This window comes from Nannospalax galili, unplaced genomic scaffold, assembly GCF_000622305.1.
Source record: "Nannospalax galili isolate Female #2095 unplaced genomic scaffold, S.galili_v1.0 scaffold91, whole genome shotgun sequence".
Classification (NCBI taxonomy): Eukaryota; Metazoa; Chordata; class Mammalia; order Rodentia; family Spalacidae; genus Nannospalax; species Nannospalax galili.
Window position 1 is genome coordinate 231,838 of NW_008332583.1, and position 17,195 is coordinate 249,032.

Below are 17,195 nucleotides of genomic sequence, written 5' to 3' on the forward strand. Positions count from 1 at the left end.
CTATATCAACATAAGCAAGGGCTGGGGATGCACTTCTGTAGTAGCACATTTCTGAGGGCTGTGAATGGCCCAAGGTTTGGTTACTAGCACCCAAGAGGATATAAAAGCAAATGAATCTAAGCAAACAGGAAACAAATAACAAAAATAAATACTATAGATCAACTCAAGTAGAGAAATTAAAAATAACTTATAATATGGGGCTGGAGAGATGACTCAGTGGTTAAGAGCACTGGCTGCCTCATGTGGAGGACCTGGGTTCTGTTCCCAGCACTCACGTGACGATTAACAGTCCTCTGTAACTCCAGTTTCTGGGCCTCCAATGCTCTCTTCTGGCCTCCACAGGCATTACAAGTACATGACACACTTAACATTCAGAGAAAACACTCATACACATAAAATAAAAATAAATTAAAAATTTAAAAAATATAATAGTCTTACTTAATGCTAAATATAATTAATATTTGGAAAGTAATTTTCTGAAGCTCTTTCCTATATGTTAAAATTAGCATTTTCTAATATAAATAGTTTCATATCAGGATATAAGTTTCAACTTTCTTTGTTCTAATTGGCTGTAGTGGGCTGTTCAGGCATCATAGGACACTTAACAGTACTTTGGAGCTTTGCTCTATATTTTTTGCATCTCTCTCTCTCTGTTTCTCTCTTTCTCTCTCTCTCTCTCACACACACATACATACACACACACTCTCTCTCACACATGCACATATTGTCTCACACACAAATATCTCTCTAACTTCAGTCTCATATCTGACAGAAGTAAAGAGAGGCTATTTGCAAAGCAGAAGTTGCTGCCCGTGAGTTTCCCTGACACCCTTGTCGTACCCCCTCAAGTCTGGGGATGGAAGGCTAACTTCAACTGACTTCACCTTTTCTCCTGCAAAAATCGAAGGTGGCCCCTGGGAAGAGAAAATCTCCATTGATCATATAATAGCTGTACTAGAGTTTTGAGATAGCATCTGCAGGTTCACGGCCTGTTAACACCGCTTACATCGCTGGCATTAATCTATAGGATTTACAAGGTAATAGAAAACTTTCCCCACAAAATCAAACTTTTTCTATCTGGAAAGGTAAGTTTTTAATAAAAATGCTTTAGGCTGACCTTTGAAAGCATGTTTTCTCTATAGCAGAGGGCTGACTTGAGAGAGGCTTTCAAGGAGTTTCTGGAAGGCTCTGAGGACAAGATGGCTTCATTTGGGAGCTGGCAGTTGAGAACTAGAAGTGACTTACTGCTGGTTATCCCTATGACCTTGAAACAATCATTTCTCTTCTCCATACTTTCATTTCTTCTTCAGTACAAATATTGTTTTTTCTATTTATCTACTTATTTATTTAGTAACTACTTAGTTAGAGAAGGATCTCCCTATGTATCCCAAGATAGCCTCAAACTCCTTGTACTCTTCTTCTCTCAGCCTCTTGAGTGTTGGGATTACAGGTATGTACCACCATGCCCGGTCAAATATCCCAACCAAATCCAACACATTTCATATTTGAATTATAACACAGTGCCAGGATTCAAGCCATGCACTTCCCAACCACAGTGCTCAGTGGTGCTTGTTGGATTTGGGTTGGAACATTGAGAATTTGTGTTTCTGGTCTGTTTTCAGTGAGTTGCCATGGCTTACAGCAGAATGATTGTAACTAAGTCCAAGAGCCCCTCCCATTGTTCCTCCATGATCATCCCTTCCAGACCAACACAAGCTGTAGGTGATGATTTTGCAAACCTGACATCCCACTCACAGCCACTCAAACATCGGTACCCACACCTTTCTATTTTTCTCTTTCCAGTATTCCATGTAAGTGTAACATTAAATAGGGAAGGTGCTCATGAAGCAAAGTAGGGGAAATTTGAGGTTAGAATGAAGACTCAGAATTGGAACATTTATTAGTTCAAGTGATTGCTTAGCTAAGCTATAGAGAAAACCAGATAAAAGATAAAGACCAACTAAAGGGAGAGCTCATTCTGCAACCAGTTGTAACTTTGATCCTCTCCCCCAAAGTGGAGCATTTTTATGTGGTGTGTTAGAAGGCTGATTCAGCAGTAGGGTCTTACCTTCAAGTTCTGGGAGGTAATCAAGGGCTGTGGCAATAGTCGATGTTATTTTGGGAGTCTCTTGGACTACTCTGACCAACAAGTCAAAGGGAGGTTTCCCTGTCTTCCTTGTTACAGAGCCTTCAGGAGTTACACATGCACTATTGCTCAGATAATGTATGTGCATTTTTCAGGGAGATTTTGCACTAAGACATTTTCCTCTAGCTTTTTATGCCACTTAAGCTTTATTTATCTCTCCTTTCTCTCTCTCTCCTTGTCTAACCTCCCTCCTCCCACCCCAGTTTAATAGTATCCCATGGTTCCTTGTATGTCCTTCCCTCCTCCCTTCCCAGTCATCTATTCCCTACTATCCCCCTCTTTCAGACTTTCTTTCCCTTTCCCTCCATGTTCACTTTTCTTTGTGACTGGAAAAATTCCATTGTGCACATACACTGCATTGTTTTTATCCATTCTTCTGCTGATGAACATCTAGGTTGGTTCTGTAACTTAGCTACTGTGAACAATGCTCCAGTAAACATTGCTGTACAGATCTTTCTGTGCTATGCTGACTGGGAATTCTTTGGATAAATACCCAGGAGTGGTGTAGGTGGGTCATATGGTGAATCTACTTTTAGTACTTTTAGTTTTTTCAGAAACTTCGATATTGATCCATAGTGGCTGTGCCAGTTTACAGTCTCACCAGCAGTGTATCCGGGTTCCCTTTTGTCCACATCCTTGCCAGCACTTGTTGATATTTGCTTTCTTGATGACTGCTGTTCTGAGTTAGATAGTATTTCAATGCATTTTAATGCATTGGCTAATGAGATTGAACATCTCACATTTATTGGCCATTTGTATTCCTTTCTTTTTCTTTCTTTTTTTTTTTTTTTGAGATAGGATTTCATTATGTAGCCCTGGTTGTCCTGGAACTCACTATGTAGACCAGGCTGGCCTGGAACTCACAAAGAACTGCCTGCCTCTGCTTCTCGAGTGCTGGGATTAAAGGTGTGCGTCACTATACCTGGACTGTATCTCATCCTTTGAGAACTGTCTGTTCATTGCATTACTTCATTTATTGGCTGGGTTTTTTTTTCTTGTAGTTTAGTTTTTAAAGTTCTTTGTATATTCTAGTTATTAATGCACTGTTAGATATATAGCTACCAAAGAAATTCTCACATCCTGTAAGCTGTTTTTTCACTCATTTAACGGTTCCTTTTACTTTCTTTCCTTCTCTCTCTCTTTTCTTTCTTTCTTTCTTTCTTTTTTTTTTTGGGTCTTTTTGAGACAGGGTCTCCCTGCAGCTCCAGCTGTTCTGGAACTCACTTTGTAGACCAGGCTGGCCTGGAACCTCAGAGATCCACCTGCCTCTGCCTCCTGAGTGCTGGGATTAAAGGTGTGCACCACCATGCTCAGCTAACTGTTTCTTTTTCTATGCAGAAATATCTTAAGTTCATGAGGTCCTAGTTGCCATTTGTAGGCTTTACTTTCTTTCTTTTTAAAAAAATTTTTATTTATTTATTAATTTTCTGTGTATGTATGTATTGCCTGCATGAAGGTAAGTATACCTGTGTCGTGCAATGGCCGCGGAGGACAGAAGAGATCCCCTGGGACTGGAGTTACGGACAGTTGTTAGCTGTCATGTGGGTGCTGGGATTCGAACCCAGGTCTTCTGCAAGAACAACCAGTGTTCTTAACCACTGAGCCATCTCTCCAGCTCTGTAGGCTTTATTTTTTGAACAACTGGAGTCCTAGTCAGGAAGTTCTTGCCTATGTATATTTTGAAGTGTTTACCCTACTTTTTCTTCTGATTGTTTCAGGCTTTGATCCATTTGAAGTTTACAGATATCTATCTATCTATCTATCTATCTATCTATCTATCTATCTATCTATCTATCTATCTAATCTATCTAGATATATAGTATATATCTATATATATATGTTTGAGCTTTTTAAATTTCATACATTTCCCACTGAAATCTTAATTTTTTTGTAAATTTTTTATTGAATTTTTGCTCCTTATTTTAATGGACATGTTTTGAATTTTTCCCCATTTAGCATAATGTTGGCTATAGGTTTTTCATAGCTAACCTTTATTATATTGCACTATATTTCTTCCATTCCAAGTTTCTTCAGGGCTTTTAACATGAAAAGATGTTGGACTTTATCAAAATCTTTTTCTGTAACTGAGATGATCATGTGATTTCTATTCTGAGTGCATCTATGTGATGTAATACATTTATCAATTTATATATGTTGAACTATCCCTGTCTCTCTGGAATGAAATCATCTTGATCATGGTGAATGGTGTATTCATGAATTTGCTTACAAGTATTTTATTGAGAATCTTTGCAGCTATGTTCATCAAGAAATATAGATCAAGAAAATTGATCTATAAGTTTATTTGCTTGTTGTGTCTTTATCCTGTTTTGCTATCAGGGTAATGCCAGCTTTGTAAAGAGCTTTGTAGTTTGATGGAATAATTTGAGAAGCGGATGTTTGTTTTATAAAGGCTAGGTAAAACTCAGAAATGAGTAAATATTTTTAGTTTGAGATGTTTTTGTTTATACCTAGACCTTGTTGCTTGTTGTACAGCAATCAAAGCTGTTCTTTTCATCTGGTTTAATTTATATTCATCTAAGAACTCATCTATTTTTTTTAGGTTTTTCAGTTTAAAGTTTTTAAGTTATGTCCTTGTAATTTTCTGGACCTCACTGGTATTGTACTGCCTCCCTTTTCATCTCCAATTTTTAAAAAATATGCAACTTCTCTGTCTTTTAGTTAATTTGGCTAAGGACTTGTCAATCTTTCTTTTTTTCTTATTTTTTGTTGCTCATGGGGATTGAACCTCATGCATGCTGATCAAGCATTCTCCCACCAAACTACATGCCCCAGTGGTTTGGTTATCTTTTTAAAGAACAACTCTTTATTTCATTGATTCTTTGCATTGTTTTTTTTCTCTGTTTCTATTTCATTAATTTCTGTCTGATCTTAATTAGCTCATCTACTACTTCTGTTCATCTTGTTCCAATGTCTTATGGTGCATCATTAAGCTATTTATTTGAGAGCTCTAAACTTTTTTGCTGTAGGTGGTTACGGCTACAAACTTTCCTCTTAGGACTAACTTTGTTGTGTTCCATAGATTTTGCTATGTTGTGTTATCATTTTCAGTTCTAGGAAGTTATTTATTTCCTTCGTAATTTCTTCAGTGATCCATTCACCATTCAATGGTGTATTGATGTACATTGATTTGTGTGCTTTCTGTAGTTTCTCTTTCTTTGATCTCTATCTTTATTCTGTTATGGTTAGATTAAAATAAAAATGTTATTTGAATTTTCTTATATTTCTTGCTTTGTGCTCTAATATATTATCTATTTTGGAGAAAGTTCTTTGAGTTGCTGAGAAGAATATATATTCTTTAGTGCTTGAGTGGAACGTTCTGTAGATGTCTATTAGGTCCATTTGATATATGATGTCATTTAATTCATGTTTATCAGTTTAATTTTGATCTGTGTACTTGTCTATTGGTGATAATTAGGTATTGAAATCTCTCACTATTATTGAGTTGGTGTTAATCTGTGGCTTTACATCTAGTAGGATTTGTTTTATGAAATTAGGTGCAATGTGTTCCGTGTATACATGTTTAGAATTGTAATAACTTCTTGATGGAGTATTTCCTTAATGAGTATGAGTAGTATCTCTTATGAAATCTAATTTGTCTAATATTAGAATAGCTGTGTCTGCTTGTTTCCTAATTTGATTTATTTGGAATATCTTTTCTACCTTTTTACCCTGAGATGGTATCTATCTTTGATGATGAGGAGTATTTCTTGGAGGTAGCAAAAATAATGGATCCTGTTTTCCAATCCAATCTGCTAGTCTGTGTCTTTTCATTGGGGGATTTGAGAGCAATAGTCATCGCAGCTATTGTTGAAAGATGAGTGTGAATTCCTGTCATTTTTGTGGTGTTTTCTTAGATTTCTTTTGATGAACTGACCTGATATTCAGTTTTCCTCTGTGGTTTCTTGGGTGTGTATATCTTTCTCATCAGTCTGAAGTATTCCTTCCAGTAGCCTCTGTAGAGCTAGCTTAGTGATTATATATTCCTTTAATATGTTTTTATCATGAAAGTTTTAAAAAAATTTCTCCTTCAATTTTAATGGATAATTCTCCTGGGTATAACAGCCTTGGTTAGCAGTATCAATCATTCATATCTTGGAAAACATTTTTCCAGGAACTTCCTGCTATGAAAACTTCTACCAATAACGAGAGGTTAATCTAATGGATCTGTCCTTATGTATAACTTGACCCTTTTCTCGCAATAGTTTTTCTTTAGGCTGTGTTTTCAGTGTATTAAGTATAATATGTCTTGAGGATTTTCCTTTCTTGTCCTATCTATTTGGCACTCTGTGAGCCTCTTGTACCTTGATGGGCTCTTCTTTCTCTAGATTTGGGAAATTTTCTATGATTTTATTGAAAACATTAACTATGCTTTTGACCTGGAATCTGGAAATCTCCTTTGTCTATGCCCATAATTCATAAATTTGAGAGAGAGAGAGAGAGAGAGAGAGAGAGAGAGAGAGAGAGAGAGAGAGATTAATCCAAGGGGAAAATGACAAACTAAATATACTATTAGCAAAAATAAGGACAGAGATGCCCTCCTAAATTGACAGTGGATATAAAGGCAGACTAAATGTGAAGGGGAGAGAGCTGGGTAGGGGCTATAGACTCTGAATGCAGTCTCTTGCTTCCTTGCTGATTCAACTTTTAGCATCCCTTCCTGGGCTCTCAGAATCCTGTTAAGCTCCTGGGTAGTCTTTTGTGAGGTCAGGTCACAGATGCTGGTCACACCTCTGAGCAATCCTTCAAGCTATAAGCTGCAAATGCTATACTTGCTTCTGGGCAGTCCTTTGTGAGATCAGTGTTGGGTCATAAATGTTGGCCCCATCAGTGGGCAGTCTTTGAATTGTCAGGTCACAGGTGCTGGTAATATCTCTGGTTTGTCCTTCAGGAGTCCATTTGTGAACTGAATGCTGGCCCTTCCTCTTGGTGGTTCTTGATAAGGCATGCAGCTTGGAACATGTGTCTGTGTTCCCTCGCAGACTCTGGCTCTGACCAGGTTTCTACCTTGCGGAATACTGCAGGATTCTGATGCAATTTTTCTTCCCTACAGTCTAAAGGTATTCTGCTGGCAAGGCTTCAGTGTATATACTGTGACACTTGCTCTGAGTTTTCTGCGCGTGCCATTTACATCTGGTCTGGGGCAGTCAAGCTGACTAATCACCAGGGGTCTTTTTAGAAAATATATTTTATTTATTTATTTTGTGTGTATGAGTGTATTGCCTGCATATTTGTAAGTGCACCCATGTCATGCAATGCCTGCGGAGGTCAGAAGGGGCTATTGGATCCCCTGGAACTGGAGTCATGGACCATTGTTAGCCACCATGTGGGTACTGGGAATTGAACCTGGGTCCTCTGCAAGAGCAGCCAGTGTTCTTAACTACTGAGCCATCATCTCTCCAGCCCCAGTCCAGGGGTCTTTTTAAAATGATATTTCACCAGGACTCTGAATGTCGAAGAGAAGAGAGAATGTTCTCAGCATCTCTCCCTCTGCTTCTGCAACTTTTGCCTCCCTTCTTCTTTTTCTTCTTTTAAAAACTTCTGACATTCAGAGCAGGGCCAATTATCTGAGGCTGATTTAAGTGTGGCGCCTATTACTCTCACTGGGAGCAGGAAGCTCCCCAGACCCGCCATTCTGTGCTAGACTCTGGATTTATTTCTCTGTTCTGTTTTGTAAAGTTTCCCATTTTATTTTGCTATTAAACTGGAGGTTTTCAGCCTTTGCCCGCCTCTTCTCATGGCCATTTCACAGGATCCCATATATTCTCCAGAGTCCAGCAGATCACCCTCACATTCATCCTCTGGCTTGTAAAGCCAAGTTTTTCCTCTGACTTCCACTTTTCTGATAAGAAGGTGAAAATGGTGAACAGAAAGATCCTTTCTGCTGAGAAGTGCTCGCTGTTCTCTTCTGTTCTGTAATCCCTGGGTTCTGTTTTTGAGCTTGCGTCTGTGTTTCTCAGTCTTCACTGTCCCCAGGACTCCTCCAACTCATTCCTCCATCAGCCTCTGGATTTGTTTTCAATTTCGCTTTTCTGAGTCATGTAATTGCTGCTTTAATAATTAACCTTCAAAGCCCAGCTGACCCTAAGCTCTTTGGGCCAAGGGCTAAGAATGCTGAAGGCTGTTGAAATGAGACGGGACAAAGCCACACATTGCACCAAGGTGTGAGTCGTTTAAAAGAAAACGCGAATAACTACAGCGGATCAGTTTCTATTAGAACCAGAGAACCTTTCAAAAAGCTCATAAAATATGAATGGTCCTGAGGCCTGAGGTGCTAGAGGATTTAAGAATAGAGTTTTTTTTTTTTTTTTTTTTTTTTTTTTTAATGTGGAAGTTAGTGTTTAAAGTTAGGCACTTAAGGCAAAAATTGTGTACAGTCAAAATTGCCCCTGAAAAACCTTTAATTCACCCATGAAGTGTCAAAAAACCCATACTTTTGTGCATACTCTGTAGTTTCTTAGTAAGTTCAGAAAGCTAATAAGTCATTTCCCCCCAGTGTAGCATGAGTCCCCTACTGCTCAGTTTAATGACAGATGGAGTAGTTTGTCTGCATTTAGGGGTCTTGCTACATAAGAGCAGTCTTTCCTTTCAAGGCTGTACGAGTGCCCTGCAAGCTAGGCTCCTCAGATGTGGCCTGTTTGCCCTGAAATGTCTTATCATAAGTAACTGTAGATAAATCACACTGGAAAATGTGATTTTTATTTTCCAACTGTCCTCCAAAGTCAGGATCCAGATTTGTTTCCCACTGAAGTTCATTTGTCTCTATCATGATGCCCTTGGGATTGCTGAGACACAGCTTTCTCAGGCCCTTGCTAGATGCTCCCCTCAGCCACTCAGCTAAGATCCTGAGATGGACATGGGTAAACGCAGGGAGAACAACACTGCTGAGTCCACACATCCTACAGAGCAAAAACAATGCATCAAACAAGGCACAATAAATGTCTTCGTATTGTCAGGGACTCAGTCCCCGTTATTTCCCCCACACATACGTACAGAGTGAAGAGGAGAAAGGCATTCTGTTCTTAGATGGTAAACTCACACCTTGTTGGATTCAAAGCCATGCCTGACTCAACTCCACACTTTGACCTGCTTGCCATAACGTGTATATCTTGTCCCTTACAGTTACCAAAGAGGGTGCCCAGTGGTGGCTGGAAACATCTCTGGAGATATGGCAGCATATACCTCCATTGATCTGTTGCCACCATCTGGTATTAGAGCAATTCCAGGCATCATCTTGTGGGTGAGGTTGTAATTGAACAGAATTTTTAGAATAGGTGGAATTTAGGTGTGTCAAATGAGGCTGTGGGTGCAGCTTCCAAATGCTACTTATAGAAAAAAAGACACTTCAAAACAAGGCACTGAGAAGTCCTTAGGCTAGAGACTCGCTCTAAACCACCAGAATCATAAAGCTAGAAAGTGTATTAATCATACATGAGGAAAGTAAGAAGAATTAAAAGAAGGGTGAAGAACAGGTGGGGCCTGAGTCATAGAGGGCCTTGTATGTTGTATGTGGAAGGCAGAAAATTGTACCCAAAGATGTTCATGTGTATGTTAGGTGGCATGGCAAAAGGAATTAAGGTGGCATTCGTGCTGGGATTACTAATTAGTTGACCTTGAGCTGGGCACATTCTCCCATGCTGCCTGGATTATCTGGGTTCATACAAAATATTTACATGTTCTTACAAGCAGGAAATCGAGGCAAAAGAGAAAGAACCAGAGAGGTCAGAATAGGAAAAACTCAGCCTGTGATAGTTGATTTAGAAGATACAAAACCAGGTGTCCAGGCAAGGAGGCTTCTAGAAGCTGGGGAAGGTGAACAATAGATTCTTTCTTGGAGCCCCCTTAAAGATGCAACTCTGCTTTTAGTCCAATGAGACTGACGTCTGACCTCCAGACCCTTAAGATCATACTTTGGGTTGTTACAAACCATTAAATGTATGTTATTTTATTATAGCAGCAGTAGGAAAGTAATAAATGGCTCAAAGAGAGTTTACGTGTTCTGTGTTGCAGAGCTTGGATAAACCTGATAATTAGTTATGGTGGATAAATTACCCCCATCTACCATTATGCAACTGAACTCTTTGTAATGATGAAAATATTCTAAATCAGCCAGGCATGGTGGCGCACGCCTTTAATCCCAGTGCTTGGGAGGCAGAGGCAGGTGGATCTCTGTGAGTTCGAGGCCAGCCTGGTCTACATAGCAAGTTCCAGGTCAGCTGGAGCTATAGGGAGATGCTGTCTCAAACTCCCCCTCCCCCCAAAAAAGAAAATATTCTAAATCTATGTTCTAGTTTGTTTCTTCCCTGCTGAAATAAAATACTCTGACCAAAAACAACTTGAAAAGAAAAAAGTCATCTTACACTTCCAAGTGGCAGCCCATCTTTGAGGGAAAGTCAGATAGGAACCCAGGGTGGAAATCTGGAGGCAGGAACTGAACCATGAACCATGAAAGCTGCTTTCTGGCTTGCTCCTCTGGCCTGTGCTCTACCTGCTTCCTTAATACAGCCCAGGACCACCTGCCCAGGGGTAGCACCACTCACAGTGGGATGAGCCCTCCCACATCACTCAACAATCAAGGTAATGCCTCACAGATGTGCCCCACAGGTCACTTAGATAGAGGAAATTCCCCGACTGCGCTTCTCTCTTCCCATTTATATCAAGTTGACGACCAAAGCCAACCATGACAATCTGTGTTGTTATTTACATGTATTTATTGTGTATTCATAATGTATCTGGTATGACTGAAACTGGATATTTAAATTAGTCTGGGTTTACATAAAGAACAACTCCTGGCTACATACTGGATAGCGTAATCTCATAGTCTTTGCTTTAATATCAGTAAAGGGGAGTAATAATAGTGCCTGAGGCATAGAACTGTTCCTTATTGATCAGAGTAAATTAATAACAAAATATTGGTTGGACTAGGATCAGTAGGAAAGTACTTGCATGTAGGTGTACAAAGATCATTCCTTTTTATTGGTGTGTTTGTTTTCTGAGATGGAGGAATCTCACTATGTTGTCCATGCTGGCAGTGAACTTGAGATATACTTGCCTCAGTCTCTGAGTGCTGAGATTATAGGCATGATCCCCAACACCTGGCTCCTGATAGCCCATTTTTTAGAGTCTTGTAGTCAGGTCTTGTATCATTGGAAAATGAGAATGATTTGTCATGATCTGGAATATCTTTGTCCTTTAGCAGGCTGAACACATTTTCTGGTATGTCAACATTTTTATATATGCCTACTCCCCTCTAATTTTTAAGTAACACTTGGACTGGAAGTATAGGTTAGTGGTAGAGCACTTGCTTAGCATGTATGAGGCACTGGGTTTGACTGAGAGCAGCAACAACAAATAAAAACAGACTTCTCACTTGAACTTCTCCACCAGCACAAGTGACATTCTTAAATTTCTAAATACGCATTTGTGTTGGAGGCCTCAGCCCATCTTTATCCCATGTGTTCTGGACTTGCTATGCTCTGTTCCATCATCTCCCACATCTGGGTTTATTCTACCTCTTCCTCATTCTCAATACCTACTTTACATAAGGCCTCGTGCCATGTTCCAGGTGGGCAAGAAGGAGCATACACTTCATGTTGAGATTGTGCTTTTTATTTTGAGAGAAAAGTTCTTCCTAGGAGCTTTTATTTCATTACATGGGATACATGACATGGACCCCCTAGATACCGAGGAGTACGGGAAAGTCTGCATTGTGTTTTCTGGAGTCCAAAGAAGAGATGTTTGGGTTTGGCACTGTGCAAATAAACCTATAGTATCTGGCACAGTGTTTAACACTTAATTCAAGCAGAACCCACTGAAAGCTTTGGTGTGTCTACATAGGAGAAACCTGGTCTCTCTGTGCCTCAGTTTGTCCATCTCAAAGTGGAGAAGGACAATGCTCATCCCCTTTAGGAATGTGTGGAAGCTTCTTGCTAACTAGACACAGTAGGAGTGATGCTGCTGCTGATTAACCACTTAGCTGCCCCTTCCTATACTTTGGTTCATTATCCTAATGCGCTCTGATTCATTCCTTCTACAGTGGCCCCTTTGTCCTATTAATTGCTAGTTCACTGTGAGATCAGTATCTTAGGCAGTTGGAATCCTTAAAATCAGAACTAAGATTCAGATATTTTCCCCCTTCAGCTTTTTGAAACATGGTCTTACTTATAGTTCAGGCTGGCTTGGAACTTGTAGTCTAGGCTGGCCTCAGACTCACAGAATTCCTCCTACTTTAGAGAATCCCTAGTGCTAAGATTACAGGCGTGAGCCACAACACAATGCCCAGCTAAAATGGAATTATTTTAATACTACTATTTTTTTTTTTTTTTTTTTTGAGACAAAGCCTCAGTCTGTATCCTAGAACCCAGATGGTGGCCTGGAACTTGCTATAGAGACCAGACTGGCCTCAGTGTCAGAGATCTGAGATCCACCTACCTGTGCCTCCCAGGTGTTGGCATTAAAAGCATGTGCCACCACACACAGCTATGGGTCACTTCTTATAGTAGGTAGCATTACAACTGTCAAGGATGAGTAGCTCAGGTGGTAAAGTGCCTATCTAGCCCTGGATTTAATTTCCAACACACAGAAATATAGCATGATGGTGCATGTCTGCAATTCTAGCACTGGCCTGGAACTCAACATAAATTTTCTTTTTTAAAATATTTTTTTCGTTATTTTTATTTTATGTGTATGACTGTTTGCCTGCATGTATGTAAGTGCACTCACATTGTGCAAAACCTGAAGAGGATAGAAGAAGGTGTCAGACTCTCTGGAACTGGAGTTATGGATTTTTCTTAGTCGACTTGTGGTTGCTGGGAATCGAACCCAGGTGCTTTGGAGGAACAGAAAGTGTTCTTAGCCACTGAGCAATCCCTCCAGCCCAAGGCATTAAGATTCTCATACCAGTATCTTATTACAGGGGGTAGAGGGATGCCTCAGGAGACACTTGTGATAGAAGGAGGGAAAGATCAGGAAGGGGAGAAAAGTAAGTAGAAAACATTTTTCTAGCACGGTCCAGCCCAACCCTAAGGTGATCACTGGGGTGCATTATACCATAGAGGCAATCCTGCAGATGGACTGAGCTTCTCCACCCCATTGCCAGTCAGTTCTTGGCCACACACCTTGGAGTGGAGGACATGAATCCCAGGTGCTTTTGTTGTTACAGAGTCTTGCTGTGTATCCCTGGTTTGTCTGGTACTAACTATGTAGCCCGAGTTGGCCTCTAACTTAGGACAATTCTCCTGCTTCTCCTCCCAGGTGTCTGGATTACAGGCATGTACACCATTCTCAGCTCTTCTAGGCAGTTTCAGATCAGGTCACAAGCAAATGTCTGGAGGCTGCATGTGACGAGCAGGCATCACCTGTGAGGAAAGAAGACGATGTCTAGGATGGCAACTTTCATTGTCAACTTGACAAGATTTGAAATCACATAAGAGACACACTTTGGCGTGACTTTGAGGGAGTTTCTAGAGAGCTTTAATAGAGAACAGACGTCTTACTTGAATGTGGAAGATGCCATTTTCTGGGCTAGAGTCTGTATAAAATAAGATGAGATCAGTCAAGGTGGCATTCACCTTTCTCTGCTTCTTGACTATGGACAGACACAACGCTGCCCTGTGTAACACACCATGATGGACTGTGTCTCTTCAGATTATGGGCCCAAATAAACCCTCCCTTAAATTATTTCTTGTCAGGTATTTGTTCACAGTGACAGAAAAGTAGCTAATATGCTGTTGCAGGCCACATGGAGAAAAGGGCTTTATTAGGTACCTGCCACAAACGATCTGGGAATGAATCATTGACTATCCTTGTGTGTTGAGAGAGCCAGCCCCATCCTCCTTTGTCAGATAGGCTTCTTTGTCGTTCTTTGATTTTCTCCTATGCTTAAAAAACTCAGGATTCAGAGTGGCAGTGCAAGCCGGCAACATGCCTCACAGATGAAGCTCTTTGCAGCAGCGGAACCCGAAGTTACAGAAAGTGTCAGACACGAGCCCGTCACAACCTCAAATGGAGATGCATTGAAAGAAACAATAAAAGTTGGAAAATATGAAAGTACCCCAAATAGTCTGTGAAAGTAGGCTCTTCAGAAGCACAAAGTGAAAACATGTCTAAAGGGACAGCTGAAAATGCGAAAGTTAAGAAACGCTCCCCCCAAATCTACCAAGTTAACCAGCAGTGAAGCAGCAACTACAGCCTCCTGATTCAAAAAAGAGAAAGAAAGAAGGAAGAAAATGGAGAATGATGTAGAACCTGGTACTGTAAAAGCAAAACCCAGTGAAAGTCCCCTAAGGCTCCTGAAGAAACAAAGTGGCAAAGCTGAGGAAGGTGACAGTAGGTGGCCAGCCCGCCCCACCCCGAGGACGGCAGGTGTGTTCGAGGACACCTCATTGGCCTCCCCATCTTATCTTGTCAATGAAAACACTGAAGACTACAAAAGAAAGGGGCTTCATTAGCATGGCTAAAATCCAGCATGAACCTGTCTGGCCACTTCTAGAAGGCATTCAGGCAGGCAGGCAGGCAGGCAGGCAAGCAAAAACAGGCAGTTGCAAAACCCTGGCTCTTCTCATCCATGTGACTGAGCTCAACATTAAGCTGAAGTTCATATCCAGGAATGGAACAAGAGCTCTGACTGTCTGACCTACCAGGCTATGCAGCCCTACATTCACATGTGTGGGCAGATCATGGGTGGCAATGACAGGTCCTCTGAGTACAGAAATTTGTGAATGGATCACTATCCTGGTCACTCCAGGCTGGCTCCTGGACCACATGCAGAATACTCCAGGGTTTATGTGTAAAAGCCTACAGTGTCTGGGTTATTGATGGGGCTGATTATATCTTGGCTACTGGGTTTGAAGAGGAATTAAAGCATTTTATTAAACTTGTCAACACTTAGACCATGCTCTTTTCTGCCACAGAAAAGCTGAAGACTTGGCAAGAATTTCTCTGGAAACAGAGCGGTTACATGTAGGTGCTCGCTGGCGAAGTGAGGTCACCACAATGGATGGTTTGAGCAGGGTTGTGTAGTTTGTCCCTCTGAAGAGAGCTTCCGTCTGCTTTTCGCATTCCTTAAAGAGAACCAAAAGAAGAAACTGGTGGTCTCCTTTGCGTTGTGAATGTTGGTGAAATGTGACTTTGAGTTGCTGGACTGCTTTGATTTGCCTGTCTCAATCATCCATGGAAGGCAGAAGCAAAACAAGCGAATGGCGTTCCAGCAGGTCTGAAATGCTGAGTCAGGGATGTTGTGTACAGATGTGGCAGAGTGAGGGCTGGACGTCCCTAAAGTGAATTGGATTGTATAGTCCTGGCCTCCAGAGGACCCAAGGAAGACAGTCATCGTGTGGGAAGAACAGCCAGGGGCCTGAGTGGAAGAGGGTCATTCTGCACCCTGAAGAATCAGGTTTCCTTCATTACTTGAATCAATCCAAGGTTCCATTGGATCAATTTGAATTTTTCTGGGTAAAGATTTCTTACATTCAGTCTCATATTGAAAAACTGACTGAGCAGAGCTACTTTTTTTTTTTTAAGTCAGCACAGGGAACGTACAAGCCTCACACACATGTGCAGGACTCCATTCTCTGAAGCAGATCTTTGATGTGAACAATTTATTTTTACTATAATTTAAAAATGTTTTTTATTTTATGTGCATGATTGTATTACCTGCATGTATGTAAGTATACCTTATACCTGTGTTGTGCAATGCCTATAGAGGTCAGAAAAGGGTGTTGGATCCTCTGGAACTGGAGTTACAGACAGCTGTTAGCCACCATGTGGGTGCTGGGAACTGAATCCAGGTCCTCTGAGAGAGCAGCTAGTGCTCTTAACCTCTGAGGCAGCTCTTTGTATGAATAGTTTCAGTTTGCCTCCGGTTGCTCTGTTCTTGGGTTTCAAGGCACGTGCTTGCCTTCACTGATCTGAATGTGAGCAGTGAAGGCAAGCATAAAAAGGGGGAAAAGGCAGGGGTGTTGGATTTAGCCACCAGAAACTAAGACCACAAAGTCCAAAATCTTTAATGATGTCAGCAGGATGACATCAAGCCGCTGGCAGCTCTCTCACTGAAGGCAAATTTCTACCACCTGGACTAACTTTGCCCTAATTTCTTTTGAAAAGGATCCTTTATGGCCTTTAGGATCTTTTTGGACTTTATTATGATGATGGTATATTAAATTTAAATACTCCCCACAAAGCAAATTATGTTGTTATTTTAATGTGATTCTTTTGTTTCTTTCCGTTCTGGAATGTGGAGATTTTTGTGACATGAATTACAATGCTAACGTGCTGTAAAAAGTGACTTAACTGGGGGGCTGGAGAGATAGCTCTGCGGTTAAGAGCACGCTAACAACTGTCCATAACTCCAGTTCCAAGGGATCCAACAACCTCTTCTGTCCTCTGCTGGCATTGTATGACATGGGTGCACCTACCTACATGCAGGCAGTACACGCATATACATAAAATAATATATATATGTATATTTTAAAGTGACTTAACTGGGCAGGTCTCTGTGAAGTAAAAACAGAACCACAAAAATCCCAGGACTCTGCCTGTTGTATAGTTATTTGAATTGAAGCATTCCTGCTTGGAGGGAGGAGAGAGGTTCCTAAGACGGAGAAATAAATAAAAGTTAGAGCACTCAGGAAGCTGAGAAGGTTAGGAGTCACAAGGGCTGACCCTGAGGTTATATTAGCAGTGAATGGTTGCTAAGGAAAAAGAACCTGTCGGTCTGGCCCATCTCCTTGCAAGTTGTATAGGGAGCTCCAGGGACGCAGCTTTTGTGAGTAGAACTATGTTAGGGTGGACTTTTTAGTGATGCAGCTGCCTGTGATTACTCAAATGCCTGTAAGGAAGCCCAATAAACTCATTGGTTCACCAAGGTGGACTTGCTTCTTTGGTCTGTCATCAGTGCTCTATCTGGGGTGCATAGACCTTTGTTCATGTCTCCCCAGGAAAGTCACATTCCATCGTCAGAGCTTTTGGAAGAAGCGTAGCATTCTGATTTCATAAATAGGTGTATGATGCCTCCAATGGAAAGAACCTGCCT

The 17,195-nt window shown here is 40.8% G+C and overlaps 1 pseudogene; it reads left to right on the forward strand.

The window, feature by feature from the left end:
- Positions 1–8,275: 8,275 nt before the first annotated feature.
- Positions 8,276–16,216, forward strand: LOC108489995 (annotated as a pseudogene).
- The last annotated feature ends 979 nt before the right edge of the window (positions 16,217–17,195 follow it).